A 17814-nucleotide genomic window follows, 5' to 3' on the forward strand; every position below is an offset into this window, starting at 1 on the left:
GTTCAAGGCAGATTAATTTGCATGGGGGTTTCCTACTTTTCTTTCTGTTGAAACACAAGGAAATAAAAAACAGTTAATCTGCTTAATTTACTCACATCCTGAAACCAGTAACAAAACCATTTTGGAAGCCAATTAAAAGTGATTGTATAATCTCTTCTTAATTCCTGTAACATCCCTGGAAAACACCACATTGAGCTCTGCTCTGAGTTCACACACTCCCAGAGTGGCTGCAGCAACACGGCACAGTAACACCAAGTCCTCTCCAAAATCCCAGGAGTGCTTTATTCAAGATACTAAGCTAAAGACTGCAATCATTCTTGTGCTTATCAGAACTGGTTTCAAGCGTATAATGTCCTTATTTCAAGGAATCTGTGGCCTCAGCTGGCTCCAGCATTAGTAACTCACATTTTTACTGGTGACAGACAGGAGTAAATGCAATTTTAAAAGATTTTAGGTCAAGTTCATCCATGTTTAATGCATGAGGGAATTGTTTGGCCCATTTTGTGCGTCTCAATTTGTTTGACTGCTTAAAACAGCAACTGTGCCTGTATCCAAGCAGAGAACAGGACTTACATAGTCAAACATATATAATTCATGGATTTTACTGCACTGATGAAAGTGCAGTGGCTTTGTGGCTGTGCCCTGACACAAACCAGCGAGGTTTTCCTGGGAGTGGCTGCAGCTCCCTGTAGTGTTGCCCTGACAGGAGTGAGAGGGAATGGCAGCAGGGCTGGGTGCTGATGGGACCCGAATTTCTCCCGTTTCCTCCGGGCAGTGGCTTTGTGCTGTTTCCTGTTCCAAATCCCAGCCCTTGTCCTTGCTACTCATGGCTCCATCCTCTACTCATTTCTTTCAGCCACTGACACTCCACCTTTCCACTTTTTCATACTCTGCTGATACATCCTTTGGCAGCAGCTTTGTTTTTCCTCTCCAGTCACTCTCCTACTTCCTGCCCCATCCTTCTTCAAATCTGTGGGTTTGACCCTGATTTCCCTTCTGATCCCTTCCTACACACATTTCTTTGTTTCCTGTGCTTATCCCTGAAATGCTGGTCCCACTGTTTTCCTCTGCTTGGCTGACTGGTGAAGGAATCCTGTCCAGGAATGTGCCAGAAGCTCAGATCATATGAAAGACGTGACAAATCCCAGCATGTGAAAGAGAGCAAGGCCCAAGCACCAGCTGAGGGATGAAAATTAGTAAAATGGTTTTGATAAAATCACAAACCAGATGGACAACACAGCAGTGGAGGTAAATACTTGACACTCAGAGCAGACTGAAATCAAGATGTGGAAGAAAGTCTAGTAAATTTAGCTGATGTTGATTCAGCTGACATCTCCAGGGTGATCCACTAGATCTCCTTTTTCCTTTTACAGCTTCCTCAGGCTGTTGCCTCATCTTGGAGCCTTCATTAAAAAAAAATAAAACAACCAAACACACATACTTTTCCCCCTGAAAAAAAAAGCCCCAGCAGGGTTTATCTGCACATACACTTTAGTCTGTGCTCTGTATATTGGTCTGTGCTGAGCCTTCCTGAACCACCAGTGTGTTTCAGGTACTGGCTGACCAGCTGGAATTGGGAAGAACAAGCTGGAAATGCTCAGCTGAAATTCTCATTACTGAGTGTTTGGCAGAATTATGAGCATTCATTCTCTGAAGCCTGTGATAAATGCCAAGAAAAGCTGAATTTCTACGACTGCCTATTAACGTGCCTACAATACCCACACCCCAGAGCATGTATGCATGCCAAAATATCCCATTTAATTAACACATCTGATATATATCAGCAAAAATATTTTTCAGTAGATGCTGTAAACTGTAAATGAAATATGCTAATTCCTCTCCCACTTCATCCCTACAAAGGGATTTTTAAGTTCATAAACCTACCACAGTGTCCCTCAGTCACATTGTATTTCCAGTGAGACACAGTTAACTCAGATGAAACACAGAAAGCCTTTTAGAGTGCACAAACCAGCAATTGCTTATTTAGGATATCAGCCCAAGAATAGCATCCATTTGAAACACCAAGAGGAATTTAGGTCAGGAGAACATAATTATCCAAGTTGGAGCTTGTCCAGGTTACCTGGATTACTAGTGCTATAAAAAGCAGAATGGGACCATCAGTGAGCATAAGTGATTAGGAGCCAGGATTAGCAAGGCATTGAAAGATCCTGATATGAATTAGTGTTTCATTCCAAGCAACTTTTGGAAAGAGTTGTGCATCCTTTTTTTTAGAATCTTGCCTTTATGCCCTGGCATTCAGCTGCTGCTTTCTGGCTTGTCACAACAGTAAATGTGATTTATTTTTTCCTAAAATTTCAGTGAAAAAAATTATATATCATTAAGGTCTTTTGCATTATATAAATAATTCTATTTAAAAAAAATCTAAAAAACTGATTACACATCTCTGTGTTTTGGGTTCTACGTGGTCTCAGCCCTGCAAGGGACCTCCAGATTGAACAGGATTAAGGACTGTCCTTCCCTATGAGCCCTAAATTGGTATCTCCAGCTCTAAACCTATTAGAAAGTCAATCAGTTCCCCCAAACCTGCTGCAATGTGCATCTGTACAGCACAGTGTGCTTCCAAATGTAGGTTAAGAGGGTAAACTGGGTAGCAGCCTTTGCCTGGCAGGTGATTTGGTAGAACATCCTCGTGCAGAGCGCGCTCTGTGCCGGTGCCAGCTCAGGGAGGCTGACCTGCTTCATTATCCCCTGTCACAAGCCAACACCACTTCTTGCCTTCCCTGCACTGCTTTCAAAGAAATTAAAAATAACAATTTTCATTCCCAGAACAATAGTTCTTGCTAAAGGAAACAGGGGCAGACTTGGGCATGCTGAAGGTTGAGTAATTCCTGACAGTTTTCCTTTCTGTGCCGGCCTGTCCCTTGCAGACCTATTTGCTGACTCACAAATCCCTCCATGTGGCAGACTTAAAAGACTTTATTATAAATACACTAATAATCTGAGCTGTCACTACTGCGAGCTGCTAAGCTTCTGCTTGGGGCACTGGCAATAATGAGTTCTTATATTCCTTTATTTTCCATGAGGGAGAGCTAAACTGAATGGATTTGTTATCAGACATCTGCCCTGTAGGATTCTACAGCTACTTATTCCCACTTCCACGTTCTGGGAAAGGGATGGATTGCCTTGGTTATTTTGATTGTGAACAAAGGGGGGGGGAAAAAGCAGATAATGCTCCCTCCTTTATCTGTGTGAATTGTGTTATTCAGCAGGAGCTGTTGCAGTTATTTATTCTGGAGGGCTGCTCCACACAAGGGCTTGAGGGAGTACAGATCCATGTTAAAAAGCAGAGCAGTCATTTCTCCAGGCCTTTTACCAGGAGCAATGAGGACAGGACTGTACAAGGTTCTGGAGAGAGACCACGACTTCAGTTCAGGAAGGAGGCCGTGACTGGAGCTCTGCCACAAACAAGGGAAGGGGAAGTCATGCTGAGTCCCCAGCTAGCAAAATCATTACAAACTGTTCTATCTGCAAGGCTTCTCTGCCCACCCCTCAGCGCCTTCCAGCTCCTCAGCTTCGGGCTGGCAGAGTAGAATAGCTCCCCCATTCATATTTTTATTCTGTGGTGCTAATCAAGTAGGTTAATTATATATATGCCAGGGCTGACATTGCCAGGAATCATGAAATTAGAACCACCTCCCACGCCCTCACACTCCCCTTCTGCTCAGACATGGAGTATTATTAATCCCCTAGCACCAAATCAGTTTAATAATGTTCTTACAATCATGGCAAATGCATGTGCCAATTAGACTTTTGCCCCTAATTTGCATGTGCCCCTGAGTTTTGAACAGTCTGTCTTAGAAAAATGGGTCAAAATTCAATGAAAAAAACCCCACTCTGCCACTACAAAAGGCTGTTTCTACAAAACCTCTGCTTTCCTTGAGAACGTGTTGATTTTCATGTGTTAGCACGAAAATAAAAGCCCCCCCAAGCACAAAACACTTTGATGTGGTTAAATTATTCCACTTTGGCTTTATGCCCAGGAAATATTTTGGGGTTTGTACATATAGTTCTCTCATGCATTTCCATTCAGGAGCAATAGGATTGATACTGTAATGTTTGCTGGATTGCTGTGCTCTGCAAACATTTGCTGTGTCTGCTTGAGCCAGAGAGGGGGTAATCACTCGTGAACTATTTCTGTGGGAGAGCCTTCCTGCTGCACCAGCCATTTCAGATGCACTGCAATTTATGCTTTGCCAGAACTGTCACTGGACAGAATGCAGCTGCTCAGACCTGGCATCAAAGCAAAAGGAGCTCTTCCCATAGTGGGCACCAAGGGCACTGCTGGACCAACCTCACTGTTCAACAAACACAGTCATAAAACACAATCAGGTAAGACTGCATGACTAAATACTGAACAGTCTGCCTTTAAAGTTCAGTCATACAATAACAATTTAATCCCTCACATCACCTCTACTTTCCTTTCACATTTAGCAATCCCTCAGATTGTTCCTCTCCTCTTTTGGCCGTGCTGATCTGCTATTTCTGCTTGAAAATAAAATAAATGAAACAAAAATCAAGATCTCTCTTCACTGTATTAAGAGGCAATAAAAGCCAGATTTCTCTGAGAACTCACTGAGACATGTTTCTTAGGGAAAATTGAAACCAAAAGGACTTTTTCAGTTCTCTACTTCCCATTTCAACTGATCCAGGAACTCCCCCCACCCAAACAGCTGGTTCCCCTTTCAGGCAAAAGGTGCAAGTACAAATGTGTTACTTTAAGTTGTGCACACCACATTCATTTGTGTAAAATCTTAGCTGGACTTAGGAGGAGTTGTTTCAGCAAATGGTCAGAATCTGCCAAGATAAATCAGGGAGACTTGTGTTCATACCTATAAAGGTCCTCCAGACTCTGCCAGTTGATAATCCTGTGGCAAATTCTAGGCAGGGAGCAGAAGTGTGAATTGGGTAACCATGGAGCCATGGAGAACATCCAGTGTGACTCAGAGCAAATAAAGAAGTTTTTCCTCAGAAGCAGAGAAAATATCAGCTCTGTAGGAATTCCTGCTGTCCTCTGGGGGCAAGGACACGAAGGTCAGTGGGTAGAACAGAATTGCTTTTCACATTTCAGTTTGGGAGGGGAGGACAGCTCTGAAATGCATTCAGCATACAGAGAATAAAATATGATGAGAGATCCCCCTGAGCTACTCTGCTCCTTTGGAATTCCCCAAATCTCCTGTTCGTCACAAAGATCATCCGGTGGACAGAGCTTTGTTTAAATGTGTTATGTGGATAAATAGAATAAGGATAGAGAAATTCAAGGTCCAATTATGCCACTGTAAAGAGATACCTGAGACAGGACCAAGCAAGCAGCTGGAGGGACAAAACCATCCAAGTCCAAGAGGCAGCCAAATAAATTCCCATCTGTGGAATCTACCTGAGCTCTTCTAAGCTGAGCTAGAGGAGTGCATGTAGATAATTAGCACTTGCTTCTGTGATCAGGTTTGTAGCATTTCAGAGGAGGGTGTAAGGAATAGATGAGTCAATAATGTCCTACATCACTCCTCTAAGATTTTACAGACCTCATCTCCAGGGGCCCTAAAATTCTGGGTACACAGAGAAAATGCAGCAGAGCTTTTCTGGCTGTAGTAAGGGACAGTCTCTCCAAACAGAGCAGTGCAAGACCAGAATTTTCAGACCTCACCCTCTGGAGATGTTCTGGAGCTGAAAAGAGCCACTGGACTGGGTGGTTTCATTGCAAGGGTCCTGCTGATCTGAGTCACTGGAAGACAGACACCTGATATTCTCACTGACTCCCAGAGCAGCTGCGTTTGCTCAGGCTCAGAAACCAGGGAACAAAGGGCTCCCAGTACACAAAGGGTCCACGATAAAGCTGCTATAGGCCCATCTGCTCAGAAGTGATTTCTGTGATGGAGAAAATAAGAACGAGGGAGAGAAAGGGAGAAAAGCCCTTTTTTGGGTTTTAGCGTGAATCCTTTACGGTTTGTGATTGGGGTTGCCATAGCAATCCTGAGCCTTTCTGAATAAAGGTAGCTCTGAAGCCACGCACAAGTGGGCAGTGTTTGTGCCCTCTCTGGGTTTGCCCACACCCAGAGCAGCTCTGCTGGAGCTGCCTGGGCACCTCCACCTGCCTGCACCTCAATCTTTGGGGAAGGGTTGGTACAACTCATTAGCACAAGTAAAATGTGCCTTTAAACACAAATTCTCATTTCAAAGCCAGTTCCCCAGGCTAAGCCACCTTTTGACTTTGGAGAGAGACAGAGATTGCTGGGCGCAGGCAGCCAGTAAAGCTGGGCCTTTAGAGCAGGTGTTCAGGGTCTGGCTGAGGAGATTGATGGCACAGCAAACCTGGATCTAGATCCTCACACGGTGAAAGCAATGAAAATTTGAAGTTACCTTTGGACAGCAGGACTGAATTTTAGATTGAGGGGCAATAACACTAAATTGACCCCTCCTAGCCCACAACACACCAAAATTATTTCTGCAAGGTGCTGGGAACAACCTGCACCCATTTGCTCACTGAAGCCCACTTGGAGTTCCAGAGGGGAGCTCCCAGGACACATAATCCTGCAGGCAGTTTCTCTGGAGTGATATACACAAGGAAGCTGTAGCTCTGCACTGTTATAAAAGAAAAGAGATCCCATAGCAACTTTTATTCTGCAGCTTTCAAACAAACTTTTACAGCAGGCAGAAAGAGGGCACAGGAGGAGGGTGTAAAACCACAGCCATGACACACCTCTCTCCAGGTTATTTGCATTTTGCTCCTGGTTTTTTGGCTCCTGGTTTCATTGCTATTTGTACAGGTGCCGAAGCCAACACTTCCACAAGCCTTTCTGATCCCTAGAGAAGGCACCAGCAGCTGCAGTTCCAGCTCAGCACAGAAGAGAAGCAGCTGTATATTAAACCATTGGAAAACTTTGCAATATTGCTGGTTTGGGGGCATAAATTGGTTTCTGCTAATGGGCCAGAGTGGCAAATGTATTGAATTGTTTCTTCTCAAATAGGGGATTTTGTATCCAATTCAGGCTGTGTTTTAGACTGTGGGGGTTCTCAACTCAGTGCTATTTGGAGAGATTTTCCAGAGAACGTATTTCTGAAGAACACCTGGGAATTTAGTGACACTTTATAGTATTGGTAAGATATTGGGTAACAGAGCTGCAAGAACCAGCAACTAAGAATGATCTAGAACCGTCTCTTTCATTGTGCTAGAATTATCTGACTTTGGAGGAGCCAAGTGAAGGAAAGGAGCAGGATTTATTGGATAAAAAAACCCCAACTCACCAAATTTTCTTTAAAATGCAATTTTTCAGCCTAACCAGTTCCAGAGTTCAGGGCACTGGATGAACAACTAGAGAGATGCACAAGCTGGCATTGCTGCTAAGAAAAAAAACACATGCCCAACTCCCTCTCTGGCCTTTGGCAAGTCACTAAATCTTTGACCCATCACAAGTCATGACAGGCCTCACAGAGGGTGAAATCCTCAGTCCTTCTTCAGGCTTTGGTGCTTAATTTGGGTAAGAGCAACAGGACCTACTTTTGGGATTTAAGTGTTAAGAGGCAAACTGTGGTTTCTGTGAAAACTCTGTGCAGCCAGGACTGGATTTTGTCTCTTTGTTCATCAAGCACAGAATGTTTCCTGATGTGAGGAAGGGGAAAGAGTTCACCTCCAGTAGCCAAAACCCCCACAGTGATCTTGCCTGAGAAGTCATCACAGTGTGGCCATTCAGGAGAAGCTGCAAGAGAGCAAAGCTAAGTACCAGGACTTCTCCTTACACTTGAGGCAATGTCAATCCTTTATGTGGATTGCAGAGTAGGTTTTTCTTCTGTATGCTTTCATTCTTATTCTGGTACCACAGAGTTTACCCACTTTTGATTCAAAAGCCTGTGCTACTAAAAGTCAAGCTACAACAAGCACAGCTTTTTTAACCAAGCTCTTGTTTAAAGTTAATTCTGGTTATAGTGTTGGTTTTTTTTAATAACCCCCTGGATTAAGTCTGCTCTGTGTTGCTGCATCTTCTGGGAGGGGAGTTACTGTGCACATAAGAATGCACAGCAGATGTTTAATGTAGAACCCAAATTCAGCAAACTCCAGCTGAGCAATTTGCTGGGTGTTGTTGGGGGTGTGCTTGGCGCTGTGGTCATCCACTTGACTGGAGGAAAAAAAAATCCACCTCTCCTGCGAGCCTTAACGAGGGAGTCCTGTGCATGCCAGCTGTCAGGACGGGAAAAGCAGGGTAATTGGAGCGATTAAAAGCTCACAAAGGCAACAGAGATGTTTCTCCATTTAAGGTGGAGTGAAACTGTCTGATAACAGCGACGTGGCTGCTCTCCTAAAGCCTGCAAAATTCTATTAATCAGTCATCTTTGCACCAGTATTCTAAATTCTGTGATCTCACCCTGACTCAAGTCGGCACCTACACAAGCACTTCCAATAAACGTCGGGGAACGGCAGCACAGAGGGATGTGCTACCCCCGGAGCTGTACTATGGAGTTGTGTTCCAAAGAGATCAGACCCTTCGATATGTTGTTACAATAGAGGTAATTTTAGCAGCTGATGTGAGGTGAACACAGAAGGGCCCTTAGTTATTATTACAAACAGTGCAGGAGCAGTGGTTTGGGAAGGAGAAATTTCCACTTGTATTTGGTAGGGCTCAATAAGATCTCAGAGAAAAGGATGCAGAACCTCAGTAGAAATCAGGACCACCAAAAGCAATGACATTACAGTTGATTTGAATTCACTGTGGCACACTGAGATTTTGCAAATTAATCTGCTGCTTTGGCCTTCAAAGTGTTGACCCAAACAATGTGTGTATGCAGGATATCTGAATGTTATTTAAGTTTTCTAGAAAATAGTTATGTCTTTCCCAAGCATAAAGGAGACCTTGAGGAAAAACAAATAGTGCTGTCCTCTATCTCCAGATGCCTTCTCACCATGCACATTTCATGTTGGATAAAAATAGCTTTAAACCCTGGGTTAAGTAAGCTTCTTATATTTGAAAAACCTGTTTGAAGTGGACAAAGGAGGCACAAAGGAGAGACCATAAAAAGGTTTTTGGTTTCAGTGTCTGCAACTTGAAACACTATCCTGGTATCATTTTCTGTGTCCAAGAGGGAACTAACCAACATTGAGACACTGATTGCAAAGAGCAGAGTAAGCACGAACAGGAGGTGTGAGGAAACAGGGTGTGGGCTGTCTAGTTCTCCTTTCTGCATTTTTCTCTCAAGATCAGAATAAGTTCCTTTTCAGGGCTAACTGGAAGCTGTCTGAAAAATTACTCACAGGGAAAAGACAAAAATCCATTCTGCAGATCTCAGCAGTACACCAGGAAAACGTGGTAAAGTTGCAAGTTGGTCAAGACCTTCACTATAGAAGAATCATCTAATTTCAGGCCATTTCTGCAGCTAAATTGTCTTGCTAAATTTATTAATCAAGTGTCCAGAAACAAAAAAAGGGTGGGGAAAAAAGATTTAAGCAAGATATTTAGAGACCTGATTCCATTGCCCAGTTGCACTAGTCTGCTCCTAGCTGGCTACATTTCAAGCCAACTTGTTCACTTCAGTATGCCTTAAGTTTCCCCTTAAACACCACACACAGCCCCAAAAGGAGAAGTCAGAAGGCTAATCATCATCTCTCAATTATCCACACTAAGATCACCTTGGAGGATTATGGCCCAAGTCCTGAAAATTGATCTTTGCAGGATTAGGAGTTAAAGCATTATTATTTCTTATTATTGCTACTCCCCTAAGAATCCTTTTGACCAAAGGCAGAGTTTGAGGGAATTCCTGAGGCAGAAGCATGGTAGGTAGTCAGGTGATGGAGGGCACTCATAACTATCCTAGAACAAGCCATTCCCACATTTGAATCTGTGCATTTTGTGCTGGAGACCAGATTAACAGTGAAATCTGTTGGATCCCTCACCACAGGGGATCACTGCCTTCAAACCAGGGTTTAGGAGACAGGGGTTTATCACCTTTCAAGACAGTACTTCCTTTGAGGGACCAAGCCTATGTAACAAAGAAATCCCAAGCTGGATCCATAATTCACCGAGCCCTGACTCAATGAGTATCCCAGTGCAACAGTCCAGACTGACAGTCCCTTACCAAATGTAAAGCAAAAGTCATCCCACAATAAATTCACAGGATCCATTCCTGAGAAAAGATGCTCCCAGTCCCCACTCCCAGCACTACAAGCATCTGGCATTGCTACAAATCAGGTCACAGCCCAAAAGAGCAGGAAGCCAGAGGGAAATAAGTTGGGTGGACAGACTTTACATGTGCTCTCCTCACAGAGATTGCTTCCTTAGAACTGCACCTTCCTACCAAACAATCCTTCCTTGGCTGATCTCAGGGTTGTGCTTCCCTTTGGTGAGTGACTGCCTCTTGGCCACAGGTGTCAGAAAAGCTGCAGTATTTTTCCCCTGTCCAGAACAGAGACCCAACATCACAAACATGATTCTATTTGTGACAGACCGGATTTCTGTGGCTAAACCACTTCACACCATGTCACCAGCTTATGGTGACAATTCTCTTCTTCCTCATAGGTGCTCAGGAGGCCACAATGTGAACCTGTCAGGAGCCTGATCTGGCTTTAAAATCAGGTGATTTTTAAGCTGAATCAGTTCCCTGATCACTTTCCTCTATAATAAATTCATTTGATAAAACTGAGGGCAGGACAAGAGCAGGAACAAGTAAAACTTGCAAGGAGAAACTAGAAGAATGCAGTAACCCAGCATTACCACTGAATAAAGTAATTCAAGTAATAAAATAACATCACTGTGCCTCAGGCACAATTAGGTACTAGTAGTGATGATGGGCAGTTCTGGAAGGCAGTTGTGCCCTCAGAAGGATTCATCCTGAGAACCCACACTTCAGAGTTACAGAATATCTTGAACCAGAACAAGCACATACAGCTATTCTTTCTCCACATAACAATGTTGAGAACATCTCAACATACATACATAAAAAGCCCCTTAAAGGATATTTTTATATCCCAGCCTCATGTACAAGCTGTGTGTCAGTCCTGAAAACTGTCAGGTAAGCATTTCAGAGAATTCCATGTGTGTTGGTTTTTTTTTTTTAATTCCTCTTTTTTCCCCTAGAGAGTTTAATGAGGAAATATCTTAGAAACCTTGGAAAAGGACAGACCTCCTGTGACTGTGCAGTAATGAGTCATGGGCAATGTCTGCCCATTTGTTAGTAGATGGAGAGGGATTTCTGCTCCTGTTATGCAGTCCAAGAGTAGATGATAAGGAATTAGGGCTAATTGAACCACATACCTGAATAAGCCAGAAGAAAGCAATGCAACACTGTTGAAACTGTAGACCTTTCTTGAATTCTTTCTTGGACTTTCCATAGGAGATTTTTCCAGCATGGAAGAATCCTTTGAAGAAATGGAACAAATGTGTGAGTTACTTTAAAAGCTCCCTTTTTAAAATAAAAACCTGAATTCCTCACCCATTCTAGAGGGAACAGGTGTTAGAGTGAAAACCATGACTCCAGTGTTTCAGTGTGTTGGTGTCTCCTAAGACAATGTGTTCCTGTTGTCCAGGCAGGCTGGAAATTAGTAGAGGGCAGGGAAGCTGCCTGGGCAGGGCTTTACAGGGCCTAAAACTGGAAGCATGGGAAGCACAACTTGCTCAAGAGAGAAAACGGAAGGGGGAAAAGCCCTACTTGCAATCTTAATTTATTTCAAAACAGACATATATTCATCCAGATTATAACAGCTTCATAAAATAGGTGGGACATGTCTCATAGGTAGGACTCTGCCCTATAAAATGATATGAGCAAGTGAAGCCACACAGGCAGTGACAAGCTCCACCTTTACATGCTCACGAACATTAAAATGCATTGTCTACTTGGGAAAACCAAAGAGTTTAAGGACACCTGTGTTAAGGGGGGTAGGGGGGAAAGAGGGAATTTACAATTGGAACATGATTTTTGGACTCACTGAAAGAGTTACTGGATGAAACTTTGTGAGCTCTCTTATGGGAAAGGCAGATTAAAGTATTATAATGATCTTACTGGCTTCAGAAAATTAACTGTAAACAAGGAAATGGACATCTGAATGAAGAGACAAAAAAGAGCACTAAAATTCAACTACTGTCACGTTCAAGGTAACATAGAGATAATAGAGGCTGTGCTTCCACACACGCCACTGATGCTTCCCCAAAAATAGAACAGTAGATTGTCTCCCTCAGACTAAACAAGACACAGGAACTGAGTTGGACTGGAGCCATGCACAGCACAAAGATTATACTGGTGAGTGCTTTTTGTACCAGTTTCAAAACCCCAGTAGAAGACAATGATTGCTCAATTTCTTTGGCAACTTCTCACATGTTAACAGGTCTTTCATATAAGCTTTTAAACACTGTTTTCACTGGGAATTTCACCTTCTGAAGTACATAGTTTTAGTAGGTGGTGTGTGTGCTACAGCAATGAAAAGGCAGCAAAACAAAGTGATAGGATGCAGAAAATTTAACACAGGAAAAATGTAGACAACATGAAATTCCTGGAAAAAGTATTAAACTGTTAAAAGCATTTAACATTTAAATCACCAACCTTCTTATTTATTTCTAGTGAATCACATAATGGGGAAAACACTTTGACTTTTCCCTCCCCACTAACAATGCAGGTGGTGGTTCTTAGCTTGGAAAATTTAATCTCTGAACTTATCTGCTCTCTGTTTACTCAAGTGTTCTACCAGAGATCATCAAAGTTAACTTCCAATCTGGATTTTCACCTATAAATGCAGAACTAAGCACATGCCAGGCATTAGGTAGCTCTACAAGTTACCCAGTCAAGAACCCTAAATACTGTGGTGTTTGAGGAACTGCTGGTAGTTTATACATCCATGTCTCCTAATGAGCACAGTCTACCAGCAAACTGGGATTTATTCATTCCAGAAATTTATGAATAATTTCTGACAACAAATCCATCTGAGAATTTCGTAGTTTGTCAGCAAACAAAGGAAGTGGCAGAATTTCTCAGATTAATTAATTTTAATATGTTATTCACCAAAGCTTCTTGCATAATGGAGTAGGGAGCAATTCTACATTGACAAACAGAACTGGGATAACAATCCAAACAGATAATTTTCATCTTTTTTTTCTATGAAATGTCAAAGACTAGAAACATTTGTGTCCTTCATCACCTTTAACACCACTGTGACCCAAGGCAGACTTAATATACAGCATATGATGAAATATTTACTGACATAGCATCACATATTGTACTTTTTTTCTAATAAAGCAAAAAGGGGCTCTTACAAATATAAAGATAAATTATAACAAAACACCTCTAAGATCTTTAAAAGACATTATCAGAGATGAGTTTTCTGACAGAGCACTCCCCCCAGCAGTCTTACCCAGAGCCCACTCAAAGCCAATCAATCACTCCCCACCCTCATCCTCATCATTTCCTTTTAAGCAATAGCTGGAAATAGCCCCATCTGCTTTGAAAATCAAAGAGCAGCAGCTGGTGATCAGCCCTCTTTAGAGAAGCCTGTGAGACTTAAGTATATTGTCCTGAGCAACTCAGTCAAAATTAATTACAACCTAGCTGGAATTAATTAGAGGCTATCTTTATTTCATCTCCATTGTTGTGCACACAATTGTTTCACTACTCCTCACATGGCTTGGTAATTACAGTAAGATGAAACCACTTAAAATCAAATGTCCCGAATGGGCTTTGATTTGGATTTACAAGAGTGTGTTTGTGGAGGTGGGGGGAGAAGAATTGCTGTTTGTTAAATACATAACAGATCTGCACACACACACACACAAAGGTTTGTCAGCTCTTATTATTGCTCAGTTGAGGCATCAAAACAGAACAGTTCCTTCAGAACAGTATATTTCTGCACACATACATGAGAAAGTCAAACATAGCTGGCAGAACACAGGCCCACAACTATATGGGTGGTATAAATGTTCAGGACTTCAGTACAACTCAAACAATTCATATGGCTGAGGATTTGGTGTATCTGAAATTAATCCATGAACACAACAAAGAAAAAAGAAGGTTTTATCTGTCCGAAGCATAAACATACCCAGCTATAATGGCCTGCAGGAGTGTGTAGATATGCACTTAAAAGGTGTATATTTATTTTACAGGCACATGCCAACTGGGCAGCATGCTTTTTTATTTCTTATCTGCCAGTAGGAGTTAATTTGTTATTTACTAGGTGTTCTTATGATAATCAGATGTTAAAATACTTTGCAGCTGGACACGAGAAAGGTGTTGGTAGTTTGTCATTTGTAGTGAAAAGATGTCTTAAAGTTGGAGGACAATTCGGTCTTATATTCAGAAGTGCCTTTTTTGTTAATTAAAAAAGAAAACTAATGAGGAATAAGTTGTCTCTATAGAAGAGAAATTGTGATGGAATTCTGTTGTGAAATTCAGAAGGTTTTAGATTCATGAAGCTTTCCCCTTGTATTTGAAGGTGTAAGAAACTTCCTGAGATCTGTTACGTGGGAGGAACCAATAGTTTTATCTTGCACTGTGGGAGTGAGTTCTTATAGACACTTTAATACCAATCCAGATCAAATGGTTCTAATCAGCATTTCCACAACCTACTATCAAAGCAGACAAGTGTCTGCAAGTGATGCAGAGGCTTCCCAGATGGATTTCAGAGACAGTTAAAAGGGAAGAGTCTCATCAGGACTGAAAAGAGACAGTGGAAGTTTTTTATTTGCTTCATAACTACTGCTCTCATTATTAAAATCTTTGGTTGGATTGCAGAAATCAGATTCTCTAGTTTGATAGTATAAAAACCATCTGAGAACAGCAAAATAAAAAACCCCAAACTTTGCATTTAAGAGAGAAGAGAACCCACCCATCTATTTATAATCTATTGAAGCGACTTCTCCCTTTAAGCATAAAAAAGCTAAATTGTTCTAAATCACACATGGGCTTGTTAGAGTATAAATGGAAACTGAGTCTCCCATGGACACAAGTGCTTCCAGGGGTAATAAATAACATTTCCCTTGTTGTCACTGTCAAATGGATGCTTGGCACTCCTGGGAATTAAGCTCAGCTTAGTCTATAGCACAAAGGTGAAGGTGGAGCTGAATGATTAATTTATGTGATGCCTGTTCCTAGGAAGACCCAGAGGTCCTGGGTCATGGGGACACTATTTTTAGAGTGTGAAATCCTCCAAAATTACCCTGAGTTTGGGATGTATAATACAGGAGGAGCAGGGGGGTCCAGCCTCACTCTGCCTTGTCTTACACGTGGTGGTTCGTGACAGAATTTTTGCTTCATCAGTCCTGTGGCAACCTCAGGAGAAGGAAATGGCAAAGAAAAATGGTTCTTCTTGATAGCAGCAAGCTGCTCTAAGTGCTCAGCTTTCTGCTTTCTGAAAAACACACACAGGAGCAACGTCTTAAAAACCAACAACATGAAAACAATCAGTTGTTTTCGGGACAGGTTATAGTTACAGGCTGAGGCATTCAGTGGGAGCCCTTCCAGGCATCCTAGAGCAATCCCAAACTGTTCTTAGAGAAATCCAAGTTAAAATGAAGACTTTTCCACCTCTGGTACTCCAGGAGAGACTTCCACATGGAGGCACACCCAGTGGTGTGGCTTTGGGTACTGAAATGTTCCACTTACACAGGACAAACACAAAATGTTCAGGAAAATTTTAAACTGAAGAAGTGCACAACTCTCTTGTACCTGTCACAGATATGCAGGGATAACTAATTGTAGCAGTAAATGCAATAAAATAAAGATTCATCACTTCCTTAGATCTAACAATCCTGTGACAATCTGACTTGAATTCAAAACATACAGATTTTCCCTTTTTTTATCCTCTGAACAACAATTACTGTTTACTGAGTTGCTTCCCAGAAACACTGCAGTCAAATATTAAAACTACTGTAAGCAGAGAAAGGTCATCATGAACATTATGTTCAGTAGAGCATGGAAAAACTTGATTAGTCTGAATAAAATTAAATATATGTGTTTCTAAAAACGGTGTCTTCCCATTATTTGGTTTAATTAAAGGGAATTTTAGTCTAAATCCAAACTGCCAATGAAAGCTTGTCCATAAGCTAGCAAAAAATGTGTGATTTATTTATATGTGTAAAATCCTAATTATTTCACACGGCATTGTTCAAAGGATCTTTCTGTGAGACTGGTCTCATTTTAATCTTAACAGCATAAGAGACTATTTACAGTTCTTCCTACTCTAGAAGAGGATTTAAAAACCTTGTGTTCCAACCAGCCACACTGTAATTTCCAACATTTAATTAGAAAATAGATGAGATCACTTTATTTAAACTGGTACTTGAAGTAAGCAATTAAGTGCTTCACTTAATAGGAGTGTGTGCTGTAAATCTGGCCTTTCATTACATGTACAGTCCCTCACACAATAGGTTTCTAGTACCAGACAGAAGCTTGCAGGCATTGCTTAAATAAAAATATGCTATTTAGGAATATTGTGATGTATTTCCACTGCCTCTGGGGGACTTACCCTGATACAGCCTATTATGTGTCCTTATTACATAGAAGTAAGTATGCAATTAATTGGCAATCTGTAGTGGATTATGGAAACATTCCAGATGGATGGGGGTTTATCACAGTATTTTGCAGCAGCAGCTACTGTAATTTCCTCAGTTTGGGACACTGAATTTACAAGAATTTATTTCTTTATCAGGTAGGTCTTCTGAGCAAGAATTTCCATTTCCTTTTACATCAGAAGCAAGATGCAGCACAAAGCACCCGTGAGATAGCACAGGGTTGCTTCAGCAGACTGTCTTTGTGCTCAGACACAATGGGATGTGTGGGCTGCACCTCCCTTAAGAAATGAAAATGCAATCAATTGACTTGGTTAATATTTTGCTCTGTGGGAAAAACTCCATTAGACAGTCTGGAGCTCCATTAATCTGTGGCATTGCACGAGCTGTGGCAGCCTAAGCAAGAGAAAGCCCTTCGTGGTTTGCCAACCCTCCTCAGCAATTTGGGCTGAGGGGTGGTTGTTCACCTTTCCAGGCTTGCCTTCCACTGCCACTGGGGTTGGCTGGTGCTGAAAAAACTGGGATGGCTTATCTGGAGCTGTCACAGGTGGCTCTGATGTCACTGGAGCCATGGGGAGGGAAAACTCACCTGGAAGCTGAATCCAGACAACATCCAGGAGACCAGCAGAACTTGGCAATGCAACACAGATCAGAGCGGGGGTTTGGAACACACCACTCTCTCTTTCTGTTCTCTAAGATATTCAAATAAGATGCTACTGTGCACAAACCTCATCTTTGTAGTCTTTTGCTCTAGGAAGACAGAAAATATATGGAGAGCTCCTTCTGCCCTTGATTTTTACAGCCATTTTCAAACCCCAGAGCATGAGCTCCTGTTGTGGTGCAGTGTCTGTGCAGCAAACAGAGAGAGAGACCACAGGAATAACCCTCCTGTTGTATGACCCTTTGGGGCAAAATTCATACAGTTCCCTTTCTACAGTAGCAATAAGTCTCATTGTCCATTAGGCTGCCCAGGTTGTGTAAATAGAAAGTCCCCTTCACACAGCAGTCCTGTTATGCTCTTATTCCATGGACTCAAGATTTCTGTTTTCTCCCCTCAGCGTGAATATACAATAAAGCTACTAAAATACATGGATGAGAGTTATATTCTTGTTTGTCTGGGTATCCAGTTCCCTAAGAGTGAACAGCTTACAGCTTTTTCTATGCACTCAGCAAGTATCAGAATTCTTGTAAAGGTCTCTAAATGCATATTTTAATAGACCACAGTTCAGCCAAGTAACCCAATCCTCATGTGAACTTCATGCCCTGCTGTAGGAATTTTCACTTTAATGTAACTTAAGATATGCATCTGACTGCAAAATAAAAT

General features: G+C 41.9%; 1 long non-coding RNA gene across 1 annotated transcript in view; it reads right to left on the reverse strand.

The window, feature by feature from the left end:
* LOC113968467 overlaps positions 1-17814 on the reverse strand; it is a 46327-nt gene that overhangs the window by 16583 nt on the left and 11930 nt on the right. Inside the window, exon 4 of the long non-coding RNA XR_003534529.1 lies at positions 11256-11359. This is a non-coding gene — a long non-coding RNA (uncharacterized LOC113968467). The remainder of the gene's footprint in view (positions 1-11255; positions 11360-17814) is intronic.

This window comes from Neopelma chrysocephalum, unplaced genomic scaffold (assembly GCF_003984885.1).
Source record: "Neopelma chrysocephalum unplaced genomic scaffold, ASM398488v2 Primary Assembly neopelma1_68, whole genome shotgun sequence".
Lineage (NCBI taxonomy): Eukaryota > Metazoa > Chordata > Aves > Passeriformes > Pipridae > Neopelma > Neopelma chrysocephalum.